A 25,499-nucleotide genomic window follows, 5' to 3' on the forward strand; every position below is an offset into this window, starting at 1 on the left:
GTCACATTTTATGCGTCCACAAATTGAAAACGCAATTGCAAATACAATTTGCAATTCCTTTTGAATAATGTCCGGAATATCATTCCATACATATGTCCATAACAGTCACTTTCTTTTTCACCTCAGTCACACTCAATGTGTCTCTCACACTGTTGCCGTCTCGCTCAACCAGTGGGTTTGATTAAAGCCTCTGTGATATAACCCACTCTCACCCCAAGCTGGGACAACAGCACCCCACAGTGTACACTGGCAGGGTGCTCTCACATGTCAATATGGCATCCCTCCACCCAACCAACAAGCACACACAAAGACACTCCCAGGTTCGTGGCACCAAGCCAACCTTGCTAACAAGACCCGTCGAACCTCTCTCGCCCTCACTTACCCGCAATGATTCTTCATTTTGCCGATGCAACACAGTAACAAAGTTAAGCATTTGTGGTCCTAACAAGGAGAAAAGCCCAGTGACTAAGAAGACCGCTGCAACCAGTTGAGCCAAGCCTACCAACATCATCTAAGATCTTCCACGACCACCACCAGGGGGCACTAATGAATACAGTCCAGAGTTGAAACATCAGCATAAAGTTAAAAGAGAGATTCATTAATTGTGTTTAATGTGGTAAAATTTAACAGTTAACACATTACCAAATTTAAAACTGATTCATTCTATATGGTCTGTTTATAGAGTTCTTGTAGCTCAAATGGTAGAGCATTGCGCTGACAACACAGAGTTCATGGGTTTGAAAATACCTTAAATGCACTGTCACTTTGGATAAAAGTGTTGCCAAATGCATAAATGTAAAAGCTTGCTTTGTAAAGACTGGCAGAATAAGGACAGCAGCACCGGTGTCCATGCTCAATTTACAATCCCACACTCTCTTTAAAAACGAAATTCAGATGAGCCGTTTAACCAAAATGATTTGCAGTCTTTGAATGGTGGTGATTTTACAAATCCTGTCAAGACAATTTCCTGGGCATATTACATTTTTCATAAAGAAAATAAAGCATACATTTAGGACCAGAAGATTTTTTTTTTTTCATTTTTTTTTTTCATCATTTTCAGGAAATGTAAGCACAATTTATTCCCCAATTCTCATCAACGTAACGCGTCTGTTTTACTATTAATATTCCCATTGATTTCAATGATGATTCTCAATAATAATAAAGAGTGTACTACTATGATTTATAAATACTTTAATTTAAATAATATATATTTTTATGTTACTGTAATGAGAACATTATGATGACCATCTTTTGTCTGCATTGCGGTAATGAGAATTTGGGGCTAAAATGTGTGACTTTCATGAAAATAATGTGAAAAAACATAATGGCCCTAAAAATAGGCTTAATTTAATATAGTCACTATATAATTTCTTATTTGTTTCTTTTCATTTTGAGGTAAAATAGGACCAGGGCATTTTCTTGACAAGTTTCGTGAGAATCACTAATAAATGAATTAACATTACAGCCTAACGTGCATGAAATATCACCTACAAGTGAAACACATGTGTGCATTGCTGTGGGCTAATAGCAAAAATCTTTGATTTTGAATGCATTGACATATCTAATTATCTATAGACAGCCCTAAGTAGAATTGGTTATGAAATTATCATGACAGTTTAGATCCAATAATTTCTAATCTTGCGTCTGTGAAACATATTTCATCAAATAAACAAACGGAGATCACCGTTAACCAGATTATTAGTCCCAACACTTTCTCTTTCTATCCCGTCATTCCTACTGCACCTAACACTGACACAAATGGCGGGATTTCATACCACATTCCACCTCCAGACTTTTGCCCCCTCCATCCTTCATTTCCCTCTTACGGGCCTATTCTCCCACTGCCACTGACCCCTCAGCAGATGGATATGAACTAGTTTCTACAGTGGTGATGCTGAGTCACAGGCCAGTGGGATGTTATGCACATCAATGCAATCCACATTAGGGTCTCCCTCCACGCCACATCTGCCTCGCTCTAAATATAGCAGCAAAAGTGGAGACATTCCTGCCCAGTGTACAACGCTTAAAGGGACAGTTCACCCAATAATGCAAATTCTGTCATAATTGGATCACCCTCATACTGTTCCAAACCTGTATGAGATTCTTTCTTCCCTGGAATACAAAAGGAGATTTCAGACAGACATCTCCTTTTGTGAAAGTATTATGTTTTGAGGGTATACATGACGTTTTGGGGTGAACTGTCCCAAACTAACTCACTGGGAGAGTGAGAACCATTGCATCTATACATGTACATCATTATACAAGGGCTTAGGCACCTTCCCAAACAAGCCTTTTTTTTCCTCAACACAGTAATCTATCAGTGTCCCAAATGCAGCTCTGATCCACCCCTTTAGAGCAGTGCATAGGCCTACTGCATACTCTGGCACACATTCCCAAACAATCTCAGTACTAGAGCGGGCACAGTCGTACATTCCCTTCCCTAATACAGCGGTCACCTTGTTCTGCTTTTTACTTTTTCATATATATATATATATATATATATATATATATATATATATATATATACACACACACACACACACACACACACACACACATTTCGAAAAGAAAATCTTTTTAATTCATTGACTTTATAAAAGTCAACCTGATCCCAGAACAGATCAAAAAAGCAAATTATACTCAAATCGCATAAGCTATACAAGAAAGCTTAAAATCCTAGATCAGCATTAAAATCTCCCAGTTTAAAGCCTCTCTCAAACTGTGCTGCAAAAATCTGTAATGAGTAATCTGTAAGTGATGTTTGAATAAGGACAGCTGTTACATGGGTACATGTAACATGGGTAGCAGTTACATGGGTTACATGTAACATGGGTAGCTGATGCACAACATGTCCATTTCAATTTTTTTAAGCAACTTAATGATTTTAGGTAAAAAATGTAGACTATATAAAAGTATAAGGGTGCATATCCTAGGTCCTGCAAGTGGCAAGTTACCTGCAAGTTATAGTTCACCCAAAAATTTAAATTCTCACATTTACTCCCCCTAATGCCATCCCAGACGTGTATACCTTTCTTTCTACAGCAGAGCACAAAATACATTTTTTAGAAGAATATCTCGGCTCTATAGTTGCATACAATGCAAATGAATGGTGATCAGACCTTTGTAGCTCCAAAAATCACATAAAGGAAACATAAAAATATCCAAAGACCCCAGTGTTTAAATCCATAATCTTCAGAAGCAATATAATATGTGTGGGAGAGATATTCAAGTCCTTTTTTACTCAAAATATCCACATGTGACTTTCAGATGTAAAACCAAAAGTGGAGATTTACAGTAAAAACAAAATACTTTTTGATCTGTTTCTCATCCACACCTATTATACTGCATCTAAAGACATGGATTTAAACACTGGAGTCTTTTGGATTACTTCTATGTTTCCTTTATGTGATTTTTGGAGCAACAAATGTCTGATCACCAAATTTGTTCATTTTACTTGAATAAACTGTGTCGTATGTCAATGATTGGCTGAATGCAATAGTTAAACTAAACAACTTAATTAAACCATACTGAAGAGCATCATGTGAGTTGGACTAAAAGCCGGTTCACACTGTAACAAATATCCGGAGCAAAAACTTGGCACAACGAACATAAGAGGTACACAAAAGGGTTTTAATGATTACAATTTTGAATCTCTTTTTTAATCTTAATCTTTCTTAATATCTTTTTACTTTTCAGTTGGTGTATGCTTATTTTATGGACCATGGAGTGGAAATTTAAGTTCTGCTTCTTTTCTTGTGAAAAGAGGGCTAAACTTTTGAAACACTACCGATTAAAACATGGAAGCTACACAAGAAGTACTCCAATTCCATGTCTCCACACAGATTGTCTATGTTCATTTAAATCATTTAATTCACTTAAGGTGCACTTAAAAAAAATCATTCACATCAGGGTAGCTAGACATGTGATGACACCCCATTGATATTTCACTGCCTACTGTACATTGCAATTTTGAAGAGCCCTGCAGAGAATCCATTTTCTTGTCTCATTCGCGGCAGCACCTCAAAATTATGAAATGGTGCATTTGTACATTTCATTGCCAAAGTAATTGCCTAATTTCACTTTTCTTTCTTTTTTTAGATTCAGGCAGAGTTTGGCCATATATCTGGCAAAAACCTGCAAACCGAATTCTTTCAAGAACTTGAAAGATTCACTCTACGCTTCAAGGCCAAAGGGGGAGACATTGGCTGTAAACTTTAGAGGATATTGCAACAAATTGAAAATGATGTAAGTTTCTCAGACACACAATTAATTTTTATTAAAAAAGAACCATTGGTTTTGCTGTTGTTTGCTCTCTGTTGTGATTGCTATGAGTGTTATATATACATATTATATATGTTTTATTTCATTTTGCAGAAATCCAATATCAGTGGAAGAAGAACAGCTGTTCTCCATGGCCTTCCACTTCTTCTTGGAGAGGACCCCCACAGATTTTTCCAAGACATGTTTTGTAAGTAGTTTTCCCTGTGATGTTCTGGTTATTCAATGTAATGCAAACAGGTCTTAAACCAATCTTGAGATCTGGCTAGTGAAGTTATGAAGGAAGAAAAATAGACAGGACACTGAAACGATACAAAATAATTAAGAGAGAGAGAAAAAGACAAAGCACGAGTAAGAATAGAAAAGAACAGAGTTAGAAGAAAGAAATTAGGTAAGACATGGAGGAGTAAGAAAATATAATGGAAAGAGTTAATAAAGATAGAAAGAATGTTAGAAAATGAAAGACGAAGGAAGAACAAGTGAAAGACCAAAAAGGGAGGAAAGAAAGAAGAGTCAGAGAGGACAGGCAGAACAGAAAGGTCAGAAAATGAAAGAAAAAGACAGACGGGCATAAAGGAGATTAGAAAGAAATATAGACATTGGAAACAGAGAAAAACAAATACGTGAGTGATTGGTGGTTGAAAATAAAGCAATAAGCCCCGTGAAGCTGTGGTTTACAGAGAATTTAGAACAGCTAAGGGCCGTTGTTAGGCACGACGTGGAGCGGAGTAAAACTCCTTTAGCTGTTCTAAATTCACTGTAATTTACGGCTTCACGGGGCTTATTGCTTTTATAAAACATTTAGTCCATAAACATTTATTTTATTCATAAAATAAACACACAGCAACAACAAAATATAATGATATTGATATCAAATGTATTCTTCCGCCAAACAATGTAGTTCTTCAGAAACAATTCAACAAAGTGGTTGCCAAGCAACACAGATGCAGCAACGAAGATGCAGTGTAAAACATGCTTAAAGATTGGGGTGATTATTAACATTTATTTGGATATCAGCATTAATTTAGCAACACACCGATGCAGGGGTGCAGTAATACTGATTTAATTTACAATAGCTTCGAACGCAGCTCAACCAATCAGAATGAAGGACCGGAACTATCCATTTTATAACCACTCATTGATGACATGGCCTGTGTGAGTGCTCTCTGGTACTGGTTTTCTGATCAGTCTTTAGAAATCACACAGAATAAATATGTTAGTCAGTATTTAATCATTTTTCACAAAAATGCTTAATTCTTTAAGTCCTGTTTTTAGGAAAGTTAAGACGATGAAGACAAATCAGGTATTTCAATTAGCATATTGACAGTTATTCCTGAGGACTCTCAAGCTGCACCATACTCTCTGCACCTTGACGCCACACCCACTGCCAGGGCCGGACTGGGACACAATTTCAGGCCGGGAAATCCTACACCCATCCAGGCCATCCTATGCACCCAAATTAAATTTAGAAACACGACAACCTTGTTTTTTTTCCCCCTAAATTACATTTATTTCACAGTATGACCATAACATAAAAACATAAACAACCAACCTAGAAGTAAAGCAGTCCTAATATCAAATGCACGTAACGTCCTGTGCACTGCAATTACAACTGCAATAAATAATGTTATGAGATTGATGTTTTAAATAAATGTTTGAATATAAAAAAAATGCAATACTTCAACATTAAACTAAACCGCCAATAGGTGGCGGCAAGTGACCATCTTAATTAGTGAGTCATTCATACAAAAGATTCGTTCAAAACGCTGAATCATTCAGTAACAAAACACTGCTGCAGCTTTCCTTTGGAACTATTTTAGTCGGTGAAATAGAACAAAAACAGTTAATATGGTTTGTGTCTAAAATGTAAGTAACTTAATAATAAATATTAACTACGCTACTTGTTTATTGAACAATAAATTCAATGTAACATTTTCAATTGTGATAATATTCAGCAAAACAGCTCCCTTAGTTGTGTTATGTTAAACTAAATCCATCCATCCATCAATCCATCCATCCATCGTCAACCGCTTATCCTGTGTACAGGGTCGCGGGGGGCTGGAGCCTATCCCAGCTAACATTGGCCGAAAGGCGGGGGACACCCTGGACAGGTCGCCAGTCCATCGTAGACTGAATCATATGTTTAAACTATATCATATGTTATAAATAAAAAAAACAACAATTAGAATTTTTACCTCAGTACATTTCTTCTGTGAGTTTTCTGTGTGCACTCATTTGTTTTGATTTCTCCACGAATGTAACATTAGACGGGTGCTGCTCGCATTTTCTGTTTAACCGTTTGTCTGAGGCGTAAAGTCGAATCGTAGCCTTGCCAGTCAAGACTAACAGATTCATGATTATTTTTTTGTTTTTTATTGTTATTAATATTAATAATAATTGTATTGAATGACGAATTCAAAAATGATCACTGGTAAAGGTAGTAATATAAAATAATAATAATATTTTTTTTTTAAAAACGCTGGCTGGCAGCAGGCCAACTTAGTTGCCAGGCCAGCGGGAATTGTCCCGGTGCTCCCAATGGCCAGTCCGGGCCTGCCCACTGCAATCATATTGGAAGGTACCATTGTAATGGATATCCTGGACAATCTTCCCCAAGCCATGTGTCTGCTCTTTGGGCTCATTTATGCCCTGAATGTAGAGTATCCTCTAGTACTGAAGAACACCTTTGATTTTGTTCAAAGAGTGATTTTGTCACTTGGGCACAAGACTCTCAAACCTAAAATACAATCCCTAAAAAATTGTCTGATGCAGTAGCATTATTGTGGTATAATGGAGCATTTTTCAGTTTAATTGTTCATGATTGACCATTATCGAGTTTGAAAATGGCATATCACCACTGAACGATGTATTTTGTTTCCTGTTGGAAAACAGAATGTTTCCTTAATGATAAGTGGTTGATTTTAGACCAAAGTACACATTTGAAGAGAACTAGGAAACTCTTTACTACTAAGAAACTTGTTTACGGAGTCTTCTGTTTTATCAATTTCTGCATTTCACCAGTTCTTTGTGGAAAAAAAGGTTAATACAAAAATGGCAGTGCGTTAACCATGTATGGCCAGCCAAAGAAGATTTACAAATATCAGAAAAGGGGCATTGAACTTTAAAAAATGTATTTCCTGTGTACAGTATGTGCACTTATTCTTACAATTTTAATGTTGTTGATGTGATGGCATATTTGAAAATAGTAATAACTTGAAGTAAAATTGTCTTATGGAACTAAAAAATGGCTTAGTGTTGCCCCAACAATCTGATGTCTGTCATTGTATTAACAACTCACAGTTGAGTAAAACTTGCTTGAGAAATTCCAAACTTTCCCAAAAGTTTTTCTAGTAATGTGAACAACTAGACTAGTTAGTGTAGAGTTTAGTGTTAGCAAGCTTAACTCAAATCTCAAAACTCAAGTTGGCTGAGCTCATTTAACTTGGCAAATATGGTTAGCAATAAAGTTTTCTGGTAACCTATACAAATACACAAGTTACCTCTACTAAATTATAGTAAGCTTTATTAACTCAAAAATGATTAACTAATTTGCTTGATAATTGCTTGATGAGGCAATCAGTTTCCACAGGTTTTCTAAGTAAACTCAACTCATTACATTTTACAATGCAGGGTCCCTGCTCATCTGCATGAACATGTCTTGCTGCATGGAGGCATGAGGTCTGCAGATGTGGCCAGGGCAATAAATTGCAATGTCTGTACTGTGAGACACCCAAGACAGCACTACAGGGAGACCGGAAGGACAGCTGATCGTCCTCGCAGTGGCAGACCATTTGTATCAACACCTGCACAGGATCAGTACATCCGAATATCACACTTGCGGGACAGGTACAGGATGGCAACAACAACTGCCCAAGTTACACCAGGAACGCACAATCCCTCCATCAGTGCTCAGACTGTCTGCATTAGGCTGAGACAGGCTGGACTGAGGACTTGTAGGCCTGTTGTAAGGCAGGTCCTTACCACACATCACTGGCAACAATGTCGCCTATGGGCACAAACCCACCTTCGCTGGCCCAGACAGGACTGGCAAAAAGTGCTCTTCACTGATGAGTCGTGGTTTTGTCTCATCAGGGGTGATGGTTGGACTTGTGTTTATCATCGAAGGAACATTACACCGAGGCTTGTACTCTGAAGCGGGATCGAAATGGAGGGTTCATCATGGTCTGGGGCAATGTGTCACAGCATTATCGGACTGAGCTTGTTGTCATTGCAGGCAATCTCAATGCTGTGTGTTAAAGGAAAGACATCCTCCTTTCTCATGTGGTACCCTTCCTGCAGGCTCATCCTGACATGACCCTCCAGCATGACAATGCCACAAGCCATACTGCTTGTTCTGTGTGTCATTTCCTGCAAGACAAGAATGTCTTGAGCCCAAGTCTCAATCCCATTGAGCACGTTTGGGACCTGTTGGATCGGAGGGCTAGGGCCATTCCCCCCAGAAATGTCGGGAACGGGAACTTGCAAGTGCCTTGGTGGAAGAGTGGGGTAACATCTCACAGCAAGAACTGGCAAATCTGGTGGAGTACTTATTGCAGCTGATGGCCACACCAAATACTGCCTGTTACTTTTGATTTTGTTCAGGGACACATTATTCCATTTCTGTTAGTCACATGTCTGTGAAACTTGTTCAGATTTAGTAGTTGAATCTTTTTATGTTCATACAAATATTTACACATGTTAAGTTTGATGAAAATAAAAGTAGTTGAAAGAGGCCTTTTCTTTTTTGCTTAGTTTATATGATGTCATATATAGTTTAAAAATTAGAAATGGTTTAAATTCAAAATGTATTTAAAAGTAGTTTCATGGTTCTCATAGGTGGAAAAAAACATGGCAAAACTTGGCAAGACTACAAAAAAAAATCTAAATTGAATTCTTAGTCAAGGGAATGAGAAATGCATACAATTTTAATGCCTTGTCTACAAATGTAATTTTTTTCCAATTTATTTTTCTTCAAATATCAAGCACCCATATGTGTAAGCTATGTTAATGCTGCACACCCTGAGGGGCTTTACAATCTGTCAAGCCAACCAACCTCCACTGATGCAAACAAAGGCACGATGCATAGCTGCGCTCATCACTTCTGTCACATTTAAATGTTAATGCGAAATGCATGATGCTCTTGGTTCATTTTCAGTTTCAACACTATTAGATTGCACCTTTGGGGAGGTCTATATGGATTTACTATAATGAAACTAAAAGTTGCAGGAAAACGCAGTCACTCCGAGGCTTCTCTATGCTGTACTGGGAGGGAATTAATCATAAGGTCTGGCATGAAGCTGGTAGTGACAGCTTTCTGCAGTGCAGGCTCCTTCATCATTCATTCCACTGCACGGTGACTAAACGCTTTCATGCTACATGTCATCAAGCTCTTTATGGGACCAGCAACCAAAACAATGGGTTCCTCATTATCTCCATTTCAATCATTCCCTCATTACAAGCAACTCCTCATTTCCCATTTTCAGCCTTTCTACTTTGGAAAACACTACATCCTGTTCTCTAACAGAGCACCTGTCCAAGACAATATGTTGGAGAAGTGCTTTGGAAATTATGCATATATGCTCTCTCTCTCTCTCACTCTCTCTCTCTCTCTCTCTCTCTCTCTCTCACACACACACACACACACACATCCTCTTCCCTTCCCAACATCTAGCTTTGAGCTTGGTGCAATTATATTCTTAGCTCGTTCAGTTCTTAACAGAATAAGAGTTTCATAAAATTAGTCCATATGACTTTATATTTGATGTCTGCTGAGGCCATACAATGTTTATGTGAGGAACAGATGGAAATTTAAAGATATAGTTCAATCAAAAATTAAAATACTTGCATAATTTACTTGCCTTTCTTCCTTCTGCGGAACACAAACGAAGATATTTTGAAGGATGAATTATGTGCTTTTGTCCATACAATGTAAGTCAATGGATTTAAAATGTTCAAGCTCCAAAAAAATGGCATAAAATCAGCATAAAAGTAACCCCATGTGGTTTAATTCATGACATCTGAACCGATATCATGGCTTTGGAAAATGTTTACCAAAAATATTCGCTTTGCAACCAAATCATATTGCTTCAGTTACTTTTGTGTTGCCTTTATGTCCTTTTTGGATCTTGAACGTTTTGGAAACCATTTGTATTGTATAGATAAAAAAAAACACATTATTCATCATTCAAATTATCTTCGTTTGTGTTGTCTTCCAGGTTTGAGATGCATGAGTGTGATTAAATGAGAATATATTTTTTTTAAAGGAACTATCCTTTTAAGTTTATAATCAAGTTAATAACATGATATGCTGATTAATTGTGATTAATCACACAAAATATTTGCAGAGAAAGGCTCTCAAATAAAAATAATTCAACATTAAATGATTGAATCATTTTAAATAATTATATATAATTTCACTATTTAAAAAAACCTTTGTTCCTAGGTAGTGTTATTTCCTAATTGCTTATGCCTCAAAAGTATAGAAATGGCTATTATTCCCCACAAAATTTACTTTTGTGACCAGGACAATGATATTTTGAAATAGTCAAAGTCAGAAAAAACAACATATGAATCCATATAATCCTTCTCTGTCTGTGACTTTGCCTCAGACAGCTTGGTGAAGAAGTCTTGAAGGTACTTGAAGGCTGACAACTCCTTATCTAGAGCGCTGACAAATTGTTTCATAAGGCCCAATTTAATGTGCAGTGGTGGCATCAGCACCTTCCGGGGTCCACCAGTGGCTCACACTTGACGTTGTTCCTCCTCACAGAGGACTCAGTCTGCTTTGGCCAGTCCCGCCTGAGGTAGTGCGCCTTGGTGTCCCTGCTGTCCCAAAGGCAAAGATAGCAGGGAAACTTGGTAAAACCGCCGTGGAGACCAATCAGGAATGCCATCATTTTGAAGTCTCCTATGACCCCCAGCTGAACTCATCATACTTCAAGGCGTCCAGCAAGGTCTTGATGCTGTTGTAATGTTCTTTGAGGTGCACCGAGAGAGCCAGGGGAAGAGACGAGTACTTGTTACCATTATGGACCAGCACGGCTTTGATTATTACTTTAGTATAAATACATGTTAATTTGGATTGATATGTTGTTTTTTTCTGACTTTATGTGACCGAAAAGACACAAATGAACCGGTTTTCTCATTGGAAATAGGTACATTTCAAAATAGAATGTGTCCTCATCTTGTCCGGTTTACTGTCAGTAAGTGTGGTTTATTGCCCATACAGCTGCAGGGGATACCTATTGTAAATTTTTTTAACATGTTAGTTTTTACATATTTAATTGCACTGAATTCATGTATAAAATCGTTTGGCAAGAACTGCATAACAATTTTCAAAAATGTCGAATTTTGTTTTATAAAAATATCATCATACATGGTTCATCATCATGAAGTGACTTAAGTCACTCCTCATCCTGCCCAGGATGTCTTTAGTCCTGCGGCCACAAAACAGTCCTTGGGCTGAGAAAATCCAACTGAGAAACCTGAACTCTGTTTAAACTAAAGGTGAGCTCCAGCAGGATAATGGAAAGACAAAATGTTCAAACAAACCCCACTTAGATTTTTTTCTTTGTCAAAATGGAAAAAGATGGTCATAAGTACAGCAAAAAGAGCAGAACTGCATTAATGTTTACATCAACACACATGAGAATCAGAATGAGCTATATTGCCAATTATGCTTACACGTACAAGGAATTTGTCTTGGTGACAGAAGCTTCCAGTGCACAAACAATACAATAACAAGACAGAAATAATAACACTTTACACTCTCAATGGGGTGTGTGGTAAGTTATGTGTGCATCGCGGAGAGTAGCATGAGCCTCCACATGCAGAGTCTCCGCGGTGTCATGCACAATGAGCCACGTGATAAGATGTGTGGATTGACCGTCTCAGAATCGAGCGGAGTTTTGTCCTCCGCCACCTGGATTGAGGGGAGTAACCGCACCACTACGAGGACCTACTAAGTAGTGGGAATTGGGCATTCCAAATTGGGAGAAAAGGGGATACCTTTTTTTTTTTTTTTAAAGATACATATATACATGTACAAATACAAATCTGTTATATACAGATTGCAAGGGAATGTAAATGGCAGAAGAAGTAGGATATCTTGGATAAATATATATAGACTAAGCTGTGAATTGCACAATGTACATATTTATTGCTTAATTGGGCAGTTTTAACTGTTCATGAGATGGATCGCCTGAGGGAAAAAAAATATACTGTTCTTGTGTCTGACGGTTCTGGTGCTCAGTGCTCTGTAGTGCCGGCCAGAAGGCGACAGTTGAAAAAGATCGTGGGCTGGGTGAATGTAAATCTACATGATCTTGAAGTATTTGAGACGTGGTCAGTGAACTTTAGCTTTTTATCGATGTTTACGCCTAGATTTCTGACCGTTTTGAAAGGCGATACTGTAGTTGAACCCAGCTGCATGTGTGGTGTTGTGTTCAACAGCAGGGTTGGCTGGAAAGACTTGAGTTGAGTTGCAGGTGAAATTTGACAGATGGACCTGAGCCATATCTAGGGACCAGAATATCTTAGAACCTTAAGGGGTTGGCTTTTTACTTGGGCCAGGCAGCAAGAAACACCCTAACAACACAGACATAACCACCAGGAACCTTTACAATTGCCCAGAATCATGGTGGCTAGTGTTGCATGGGGCCAACACAACTCACGTTTTCTTCAGAAAACGTAAAAATCTAGCAGTGTTGATTTTAACATAGTATGTAATCCTTGATTTCAGCATATGCAGTATTTGCAATTGACAGACTCAAGGTATCCTTTGCAAATCTATGGGCCATAAACAACCTAAGATGTACCCATGTCTTACAGTAATGCCTCTTCCTCGCTCTCTCTCTCTGCTGACTGAGAAAGTCAGATAACTTTGCTGTAAGCGCTTTAGCTGAAGTGCTTTATGCCACCTTAAGACGTTCAATCTTAAACCATCGCTTACCACTTTACCTTCTTCAGAACTCACTGACATGCATGCTCATGCACAGACATGTGTGAGAAGTCAGATCATATTAAAGCTAAAGTGTGTAAATGTTTCAATGTAAAAATACTTCCTATTCCAGCTTATAGAGACAACTATACTGTAAGTAAACCATTTGACAGTTAATTTTGTAGACTAAAATAATATGCAGATTAAAATGAATGAATACGACATGATGAAATATTGACTAAATTTAAAAAGGACATTTTCATCAAAAGTCAAAAATGATGACTAAAATAAAACAAAAAAACAAATGGTGTGAAAATAAGCACTGCCTTTACACACATTCCCCCTCTTTCCTGTCTCATATTTCCCCAGCATTACAATGTGCTGAATCAGTATGAACAACATTTTTATAAAATAAAAAAACATATCGGCACTGGTCCACCCATTAGCTCCCACCCTGGACCACCTACAACCACCACAAAATGCCAAAAACTCTACCAAAGGGCAGCACATTATAAACCCCTTTCAACGCAAATGCCTGGGACATTCCCCTGAGTCAGCTTTGGGTGTTGTACTTGGATTGAAATGCATTGTAAATACAGGTGCAGCTTTAATCTTGCTCAGAATCCAGAGCAACCGTTTAAATGAAAACTATTCCCAGAACAGACATCTTTTATCATGCCACAACCAATGCACCCAAACCCTCTGCGTTTGTGGGTTAGGATGGAGTTAGACCTCCCTGTTTCTGTGGCAAACGTACAAAAACTGTGATTCCACAGAGAGCCATCAGAGGTCAACTCATAAGATATGGAATGGTAAAAAAGACAAAGCTGAATTCTTTTTCTTTTTTTTTTTACAAAATGGGCATAGCTGTGATACAGATGGAAAAACAAAGAGACCAGGGATGGGACAGAGGACGAAGAAAGGCAGAAAATGTTCAGGTCATGTAAATACATAGAGTATACATAGATAATGATATTCTATATTTAAATATACAATATTAATCGTTTGATAAGAAAATTGTATATCCTTCCCAAAAGAAGCAGCAAAAACCTCTGTTAGGTCTGAAAAGTGCCGAGATGTTTGAAGACTTGAACTTATGAACTCTAAATGCCCCCAGTGTATATTACGGCACTTGAATGAAAGGTGTTTGTGTGTGTGTTTGTCTGTGTTAGGAAAAGGAGAGAGAGAGAGGAAAAGTAGAAAGAGTGCACATGTTTTGACAGTGTTTTCTTTGATCCAGTGGAAGTAAACTCAATACTGTGGATAATTTCATGGTAAATCAACTCCATTTACAATTCTTGCTCAATGACGACCTCAAATGTCAACTTCAATCGAAACCATGTGCGCCTGTGTGTGACAGACAAGAGTGAGAGACAAAAAGACCCAACACAAAACAAATGTTCAATATATAATGTAAAAGTGTAACAGTAGCAAGGCTTTCCAATATCATCTGTCTACTTCTTGACACGAGCACATGCATTATAAACATTGACAAACAACTCGAATTGGGGATTGTAATTACACCACGATTTAAAAAAAAAAAAAAAAATTTATTTAATTTTTAATTAGTGTGTTGAATACGTAAAAAGTGAGGTTTTTTTTAAATTGCAGCACTGTGATTGACCATATGCATGTGAAAGAGAATGGAAAGATCAGCATGGCGATAGTGCGGCAGAGCGGAGGCTGAGGAAATGAATCTGTCATGCAAACAGGCAACGAGTCCCAGTGGTTGACAGCGTTCTAGAGCCGACCGCTCTGAAGCAACACCCTCGAGGTACGCTGGAAGGAACTGAGATCAAAACACCAAAATTACAAACTCTAGTATTACAAAAGGATTCCAAATGCTATCTCTCAAGAAAGGACATGTGACAGAAAGTTACACTACAACATGACATGAGACGCTAACATGTTAGTTAAAAATAATATATCATGTTGATATGAGTGTGAGGAGGAAAGTAACACCAAAGTAACACCAATCAACATTCAGAGGTCTCATAAATAGATTGCTTGTCTGCACATGTCATGTCACATATCATTTCCATATAATTCAAAGAATATCAAGTAACCAAATTCATTTGAGAGAACACTGGAGCACAGGACCATGGGATTTTTAAGATGAACTTTTAAGAAAGTTCAACTTTTAAAAACATGTTGAGACTAGAGGTCTGATGTACTGTAGGATAATGTACAGTTAACCAGATGTTATAACAACCAGGTGATTGTACATTATCCTGCTTATTACACAACTGAACTATGCAAATGAATATATAAATAGACATAAAATAATGTTCAGTGTTGAAATCATGTAATTATGTTAGATTCTGCTGTACTCCTAAAACTTTTTGCAGATATATACACGTTTAAAATGACCAGTCTTTCTCTCCAGAGAAAATCTAACAGTCTTGTACGCCAGTGTTTTCCAAACTTTTTTCTGCCATGGCACACTTTTTACGACTTAAATTCTACGGCACACCACTATCCCACATAGGCTAACCATTGTCAATATTTTTCCTTTTCAAGAACTTGTCCATGTTTTCTGTCCATCTTAGTAGTGTTTATTGTAATGTTTGAAATTTGTCTATGCAAAAAAAAAACAAGCCACATAGGTAGGCTATGCTTTGTGGTCCACAGGTGGCAAGAACGTAAAATGGATAATGAAAAAAAATGTTTCTTCTTTTCGAATTTGTAGATTTGTTCTTGCAAATTATAGGGATGCAAACTCATGAGGGGCGAAAATATAAGACAATCACTGGTCCACGAAAAGAAATTCTGGGAATATTTGTTTTTAAAGAATAAGCTAAAAGCACCAATTCCAGCTATTTTAGTGATTCGAGTTTGAAAATTGTGCTTCTGTTTCACAAATTTGTTCAATTTTATTAACTGATTAGTTCAGTGTCCCCTTCTGGAAATGTCACTAGGTGGTGACAAATGAGCATCTTATGTGCTATGAGTGAGTCAGTGAATCATTCTGAGTCGTTCATGACCAAAATCTACCAAGAGACTTTATAGTGTTTAAGCATTAAAAGAACTAAGAAGATCTATAGTCTTCCTTCAGTCTGAGCATTATTTTTCATCCAAAAAGACAACAATAATAGTGAGTTTCAATAACGTCCTTTCCTTCTCCTTTATTAAAACTTGCATGAGTACAAATCTACTGACTTCAGTATTAGAATTATAAACACAAAGTAGATCTACGGTATCATTTTCCAACAGTAGCCCATTTAAACTGTGGAGCGTGGCTTTTATCAGAAAAGACCACAATAAAAGACAAATAATAATCATTTTCTCTGTTCAACGCCAGCGTCAAGTGCCGCATGGCCCTCAACATGAAAAAAGTTGCAGAAGTTTCAGAGAGGGGCGATTTTACGAGATTTGGAAGAGAACAAAGCTTGCAGTTGTTTTGATAGCAGAAAGAAATAAAATTACTTGTTTATGTTTAGGTCTAAGCATTTTCTTAGTGAATTTCAATTAGTTCAATAACTGGGGTCTCTGATATTTGTAAACGATAAGGTAATATTTAATTAAAAGAAATTATGAGACACTCCGTGTCTCTTCACAAATTTGGACAGTTTTTAAATATTTCTTGTTGCTTAGTACTCTCAAAGACACTTCATAGACTTCAATGTATCTTGCAGCGCTGACGCGTGTCATGTGAAGGACCCTTAACGCGTATAAATATCACTCACTTTTGCACATTAATCATTGCTCTTCACAATCACAAAAGTGACCGATTATGGTTTCAAAATGACGAATTATTTTTTTTGCATAAATGTATTTTGTGGAATTTGATCATTTTCCACGGCACACCTGACAATCTTTCACGGCACTCTAGTGTGCCAAGGCACAGTGGTAGGGAAACACTGCTGTATGCAGGGGCATGTCCAATGTTTTGTCCAAAAAAATGCTTTCTAATATCACCTGCCACTGACAAGCTATAGCATGCAGAAAACCATGGGCATTTCCTCGTGAACTGAATGTCTGAAGTAATAACAACTGCAAAAAAATAAAAATCTACTCCGGTTTTGTTAAACAAGCACAATTCTTTATCTTGTTAATATGCCACTTACAATTTAAAAGAACCATCTGACTCTTGATTCCATGCAACTTTTTTTTCATCTAGAGTTTTGAACGGGATTCAGCTTCCGAGGCATTACGCAATAGTAAAGTGTCCAGCTGATCCGTACATAATCTCACCAGAAATAGTAGGTAATCTGGATATTTCTTGCTTACTGTTTGAATACTGAGGATACTGGCATACTACTCCATTGGCATATTGTTTTTGGCTTACTACATAGTAGGAAAGTATGCATATTCGGACCTAGCGCAACACTTTGAAATGTCCCGCCCAAACGACAGGTTTCAATAGGAAATGTGTTATCATAGGAAAGAAAACTCTCTGGAAAGGGTATCCTATTCATTTTCAACTCTGCTACAGATGCAGGAGTATCTGTGGAAGAGTCAAAATGAGAACAAATACGAATCACTGTGTTGCCCTTTTAAAGGTTCATCCTCCTTTTAACTGGTCTGTAGCTTTTTGACAAGAGTAAGAGTAGACGATATTTTCTCTATAATTTCATGCCTACCATCTGACTACACTCTGCGATGGTGTGTATGTCTTGTTAGAGGGCACGGGAGCGCCATACACACACATGAAAACATTTCTAAGTAAGAGAGACAAGGGGGCTGTGATATGTCATAGCCATTTGCTCAAGCAGGGCAGCTGAGACCCAGGGCAGCGGTCCACGGTTTATATAATCGCCCTCCCGGAGAGCGCATGCCTCACATGCCAGGATCCGACCAGCCTATCAGACGAGCACAGGAGGAAACAGAGGGTTATCTCTCGGGCTGATCTACTGTGCTGTCTCATGTCCTAAAACTTCAACTCTAATTATCATGAGAGACAGATGAAAGAGAGGCAGAGTGAGCGAGACTAAGAAAAACAGCCCTTAGTTTTGATTGTAAGGCCATTGTGGAGACCGTCCATCTCCCTAAAAGATGATAGCTCTTTCCTCTCTGCCTGATTAAGGATGTGGCAGGCTGTAATGACTGGCAGGGATGATCGTCCAGCCCTAAGAACTGACCAGTCAGATTAGACACCAAACAAAGATTTACAGCACATACAGTTAAGCACAAATGGGTACTCACAAACAAAAAAAAGAGCAACTGTTGAGTTAATTGGTAAACCATCACAAGTATGAAAAAGTGCAAATGGGAGAATTACATGGACAATTCACTTTATCACCAAACTTTTAGATGCACTTTTCGTTTGGAGTTTATCCATTAGCATGTTTAGAATGGATACAAAGGTCAAGCAAGCAAGCAATACATTCACATTACCTGGAATTTAATGGTCATGATTCCTTTATAAAAGTACCTTATCAGAAATGCAACAAATGGGTAAACATTACTCAATTTCTCTTTGGGACTTAAGTTTGTTGATCTCTTTATATACAGAAATAAACCATTAATTCATATAGGGCCAAAACAGACCCATAATACTGTATATGATTGCTTTTATATTTAATCAACAAGTAGGTCAGAGCCATATTACAACATAAACTCAGGCATGCATGCTTCAAGAATTGATACTGATCAGTGTATACTCACTTAACTACATTACCTCACATACAGCATATTGTGGCCAGCATTACATATCATTTGAGCTTGAGCTCAATCCAAGATCAATCCAAGAGTTGACAGAATAAAAAGAGACAAACTAGCCAAATCATGCTCCAGGTTTGTGCTACTGCAATGACCCTGATTTTTTTGTTTTTATTTAAATGTCATTACTTAATTCAAACAAGTGTAAATTTAGTTTTGAGTCTCAAGTCTCATTTATTTACAGTATAAAGCACTTTCAAACTACAGTCACAACCATAGTGCTGTACATTGAAAATAAAATATAAAAACGACTATAAACACATCACACAATAATCAAACAGTAGGAAATAAAAACAAGCATAAAAAAAGACAAATCACCAAGCCCATCAACAAAGAGTCCATGAAGTATTAAAAGCGATTTAAAAATAATACTAGAGGTAGACTATTCCGCAACCTCAGACCATCAAAACCAGACCATCGAAAAAGCCTGATCCCCTTTGAGCTTTAAGTGTGATCTGGGAACAGTAGTAGTAATTGATTGGCTGATCTTAATGATCTACATGAATAACGCAAATGTATAAGCTCAGTGAGGTAACAGGGGCCATACCATGAACCACTATAAAAACAAATAACAGGACCTTGTATTGAATTTGATACTGTAAAATTAACCAATGTAGTGAAGCCAATACTGGTGAAATGTGCCCCCTCCGCCTAATATTTATGAGCAGCCTAGCAGCTGCATTTTGAATTTTGAAGTGTAGCTTCTTCCAGATCACTGAAAGATAAAATTTATTTCATTTTGGCAATGCCTCTTAGTTGGTAAAATGTTTCACAACAGCCTTAATCTGTTTGTCAAATTTTAGTGCTGAATCAAAAACAACATCCAGATTTTTGCATGTCTTTGCAGATTAGTGGCCCATGGCCCAAAGCCATTGATAATATCTGCACCACTTACATCAGATCCAAAGATAATGATCTCCTTTTTCTTCTCATTTAACTGGAGAAGATTTTGACCCAGCCAACCTTTAACCTCTTTAAAACAAAACAACAACAAATTAAAAGAACTATTCACTCCAGGTTGCAGGGGGAGATAGATTTGAGATTTCATCTGCACAGAAGTGGTAAGATATACCATATTTCTTAAAAATCATGCCAAGGGGTAGCATTTACAACAACAAAAAATAAATAAATCGGACCTAAGATAGATCTCTGAGGAACACCATAGGTAATGAATGGGTGCTGAGGAAGAAGACAAATCTCCAAACCTTACTGAAAAGGATATACCTTCAAGGTAAGATATAAATCTTAATGGTATGCCTTAGACAACTAATAAGAATTTGATGATCAATAGTATCAAATGCCACACTGAGGACCAACAAAATGATGAGTCACCAGTTAGTAACAAATCATTTTCTACCCTTAACAGGGCTGACTCAATACTGTGACCAGCCCTAAATCCAGATTGAAACTTGTCTAAGACATTGTTCAGAGTTAAAAAAATACTTATCAAAATCTTGGAAAGACTTGAAAGCTTAGAGATCGGCTGATAATTCTTCAGATCGAAAGGATCTAAACTTGGCTTCATCAAAAGAGGCTGAACAATTGCTTGCTTAAAGCAATATGGAACCACACCATCCTCAAGACTATTGATGAGAGACATGATGCTAGGGCAAATTATATCTAACATCTTCTTGAGAAGGTGCACAGGAACATCACAGGGGCCAGTAGAAGGCTTCAGATGATATAGATATATATATATATATATATATATATATATATATATATATATACATATACATATATATATATATATATATATATATATATATATATATATATATATAAAAAAATCTCTTTTATGGGTTGTAAACAGGGAGAAAAATTTCCTTTATTTTATCAACAAAAAACTCCAAAAACAAACATCCACAGAGGGGTTTAAATAAACTCTCTCCGGGTTCAGTAATCTATTAATGGTGTTGAACTACACTCTGCCTAGAGTTAGAGTGTAAAGAAATAATATTAGAAAAATAATTTCCTCTTGCATCCTTCACAACCTTTTGATATTTCAACAAACTCTACCGCATAATTTGATGTAAAACATGCGATTTATATTTTACCCACCTCTGTTCAGCCTTTCTGCACACCAGCCTGTCAGCACGAGTTGCATTGTCTAACCATGGTTGACCTCTAACTTTGTTCTTGATGTTTTTATATGGAGCAATAACATCCACAATATCTGAACACAGAGTTAATCTCAGTAACCAGCTCATCATGACCTGCCTTAAAAGAGGGAGAATCAATAAAATGACGTAAAAGTGGAGGCTAAAAAAGCATCTGTAAACGCCGTAGATGAAATGATCAATCTAAACCAGTAAGCAGAAGGCTGAGAGCTAGATGATCCACAATTCAAAGTGACATTAAAAATCACAGGCATATGATCAGACAAACAGTAATTACCAATTTCAACATTACAAATTTTAGGACCTAAAGATAAAACCAGATCCACCGTGTGACCCTGCTCATGAGTAGGACCTTTGACAAAAAGTGAAATTAAGAGAATCTACTAAATCTAAAAACTGTGATAAAGGTTTTTCAGGACAACAAACATGAATGTTAAAATCTCCTACAATTAAAATATTATCTGAGAAATAACAAAAATATGACAAAAAGTCTGAGAATTCTAAAATAAAATCTTTGCTATACTTGGGAGGTCTATATACAACCATATTCAGTAAGTCAAGTGTCATTAATTGGGCTTCAAAAATGTGATGGTTTGCAGAGAGTAGAGGCCGACACTTGAAACAATGTTTGAAAACCATGGCAATCCCCAACCAACAGTTCTGGGGGTGCTAAAACCAGTTGGGGAAAGTTCAACAAGGGGGCTAAATTCACCATCATTAAGCCACATTTCTGAAATAAATAAAAAGTCCAATTTGTGAAACAAAAAGTCATTAAGGATAAAAGTTTATTTGAAATGGATCTTGCATTAATCAATGCCATTTTTACTGAGCTGGAAACTCAAGAATTACCAGATGAGTAGCACGAAGCTCCAACCTGAGGTAGCATAGATTGTTTGAGTTCACGCTTCTAAAGCAATCCTGCAGTTTTCTAACGATAATCCAGTCAGAGACAACAGGCCCTGTGGTCTCATGACATTCACAGTCAAGTTTCAGTGCCGGTGGCGTAGTGGGCTAAGGCACATAACTGTTAATCAGAAGGTTGCTGGTTCGATCCCCACACCCACCACCATTGTGTCCTTGAGCAAGGCACTTAACTCCAGGTTGCTCCGGGGGGATTGTGGGATAAGTGCACTGTAAGTCTACAAATGCATAAAAAAAAAAAAAAAAAGACAGATGGCGAACTATCCAAAACTTCCTTAGTTCTCGTGGAAACACCAGTTCGTCTTCCACGTTTCCTCCACCATTTTGTCTTGCAATACGTATACATCCAGGTGGAGTATAATCTCGCTGGAACCGGCAGAGTAAAAGATGGGTGAAAGAAGCATTTTCTGCTAGTGGACAAGTCCACAACAAAAGAACGAATATGCAGCAAAGCTTGGCGATCATAAACCCAATGGGACTGACTGGTGTGCGTGAAAACATAAAGCAAAAGATAAACAAATCAAACATAAGATGAGAAAACAGAACGGCACCATCTTGCTTACTCCTCGACAACATCCAACCATTAATTTCAAAAGCATTAGACTGCTGCGAGGAAAAGAGTCCTATATTATAGCTGCCTAGAATTACCATCAACATGGTGAACTGGACCGCCATTTATGGCAGCATCCATTCATCACAAAGTCCTTTTCCAACAACAATTTTACAGACTTTTTTTTTCTTGATGAGGGAGCGACTCGCTCCTAGCAAGTGCTGAGATTGCAAAAATGGTTTAACAAATGACATTCAACTCAATGAAACTTAAATTCACATGAATCAGAGATGGGTGAGAAAGTTGCCCCCATTGAACTTGCATAAACTATGGAAGAGCACCAAATGCAGTCAGTGCTTATAAAGAGCCAGCACTCGGTGCCGAGTAAGACATTTTAATTGAAAATGATACTTGTGCAGTGAAACTGGCTCTATGCCACTTTGTTGGCCAACTTGACCACTAATGTAGCATTATTTAGTTGACAGCCCTGTTGGAGACAACGTTTTAGATCTGTTTAAAAGTCAAATGGAATTCAGGTTATCACGAAATAACTTCATATCCTTTTGAAGAACAGGCTATTGAGGACTAATATATATATATATATATATATATAGGGTTGGGAAGGTTACTTTTGAAATGTATTCCACAACAGATTACAAACTGTAAAATGTCATTTATAACATATTCTGTTAGATTACTCAAGGTCAGTAACGTCTAGGTCTAAATACTTTGGATTACTTCTTCAGCACTGGTAGATTTTTTTTCACTTGTTTTGACAATAAAAATTCTGCCAGTACAGTTAGACAAAATACACATGTTAAAAATACATTCTCTGAAAAACATAAATAGCTTATGCAGTGTTGTTTCTTAAACAAACTAAATCAAACTGATTTGTTTGAAATACTTTTTTGGATATTTTTACAAGAAACAATATAAACATTATTATCAAGAATAACATTTTTGCCCTAATATAAAAGATCTTATTAGAAAAAAAGAAATTATTATTCAACGTGAATTTTCTTGCCTGATAACATGTGCATGTAAAATGGCTAGAAATAGCATTTTAGATTGGTGTAAAGCTGACAATTTACAAAGTTTATTTCTATTTATTCTGCTCCAAACATACTTCTCTGTCTGCTCGTATGAATGTAACACATCATAAGAAAGTGTTTTACCGCTGTTGAAATGCACACTGGATCGCATAAATTTTATGTATAAATGTTTTTAATCTGAAAGAACTAAATATTAAATGAAACAAGTGACAATAACATCCAATGTAATCTCTTCAGTAATCAAAATATTTTTGAATGCAACTGTATTATAAATACCAATGATTTAAATTGTAACTGTAGTGGAATACTTGTATTTTAAATACATACTCCCATTACATGTATTTCGTTACTATATGTATATACACACACAATATACTAAAGCAGAGATTTTACCCAAGGTAAGATGTTCATGACACAAAGAGGTAACAGTAATATGATAAATGACACTGATGTTCATGATAATAATATAAATAAACAATGCTTTTGTCAATTAATATAGTTCATGAATATGTGAGTTGGGGAAAAACTGGAACTTTTAATAAACTGTACAATTATATTATTTGTGTGGTCCAAGTCTGAAAATCTAGGATTCAAAATCCTTTTTAAACTGGAAATAAACCAAGTTTAAATAGTTTTGATTTATATAGAAGAAGAAATATTTAAAAGTCTGCACTATTTCTAGGTCACTAATTAAATGTAAGCAAACACACCCAATACAAGGAAATTCTGGAATACATGTCATTTTTTAAGTCAACTTGTCAAATTGTTACAGTAACAACATAGGTTAAATCTGTCATGAAAAAAAAAAGATTAAATCAGAACAAAGCTATATAAAAGCATAATTCAAAGTATTTCACTCTATAAATAAATCATTTTGACTCTATAAATAAATCAAGTAATTGTTGCTTTCGTGAGAAAAAAGTGACACTAAATTTGGATGGTGACAGATTTGTAATCTAACAATAACAGTTCAAATCTTAGTAATCTTGAAGCAAAACATAAGAAGATGTTTAATGTCAGGCAGCATTAAACTCTGAATGTGTTCAACAAACTGCAACTAACAAAAGCATTTTGGAGGGGAGAGCTGCAAAGACAGGCCAGTTTTTGTCTAACATCATCCTCAGAGACAGGAGCTTAAACCTTAAACCAGAAAGACAAACAAACACATAGAGCACAAGAATATAAAAAAGTGATTAGGGACCAGATGCACCAAAAGAGTGCAGGCATGCATTCTTTATTTCTTTTTACCTACTGATTAACTCATCCTTTGGAGTGAACACACTGCAGATGTTTAAGAACAATACACAGCAATATGCCTCAACCCCGCGGGACATCCATCAGCGCTGGCATTACTTCCACCTTGACCCATCTTAACCTATCAATCCAAAAACCTGAAGACAATCCATTGTCATTTCAATGTTAAATAATATTTATCTTCTATTGCGCTAGAGATAGTTCCAGATCTGATTGGCCAAGTGGCATTGAAAGAGTGCTGATCTGTATTAGAACTGAGATGCTTCACTGTTTGCATCAGTCGTCTTGTTTGTGTTCAAGGTGTTCCAGACAGACTTCCAGGAAAGTGTGTTACTTGACAGTATGCATGGGTTGATCCTGCTTTGGCTTCACTTGGAACTATTTTCTTTAGTGGAACAAAAGCAGACAAAATAACTGGGCATATTGTGTCTACATACAAGTTACCGAATATTAAAGTGTTGTTTATAGAACTGCAGTATAAAAGCAATATCTCACTCACAATTGTGTAGTTGTACTTCATAATTACAGCCATGCTGATGTTAAGTACAGCAGAAAATCAAGTGATGGGATCATTGGTTTGATATACAAAAGATGAAATGAGAACTTATTCATATTAATGAGCAACATAAAGTGAGATACAGAGAGAGCGAGAGAGAGAGAGAGAGAGAGAGAGAGAGAGAGAGAGAGAGAGAGAGAGAGAAACATCTCCAAGGCAACTCACTATG

At 36.9% G+C, this 25,499-nt stretch overlaps 1 protein-coding gene across 6 annotated transcripts in view; it reads right to left on the reverse strand.

Moving 5' to 3' along the window:
- Positions 1-25,499, reverse strand: part of LOC127633069 (membrane-associated guanylate kinase, WW and PDZ domain-containing protein 1-like) — a 186,611-nt gene that overhangs the window by 109,981 nt on the left and 51,131 nt on the right. The gene's annotated exons all lie outside the window — the stretch shown is intronic.

The sequence above is a fragment of the Xyrauchen texanus genome, chromosome 39 (genome assembly GCF_025860055.1).
Source record: "Xyrauchen texanus isolate HMW12.3.18 chromosome 39, RBS_HiC_50CHRs, whole genome shotgun sequence".
Classification (NCBI taxonomy): domain Eukaryota; kingdom Metazoa; phylum Chordata; class Actinopteri; order Cypriniformes; family Catostomidae; genus Xyrauchen; species Xyrauchen texanus.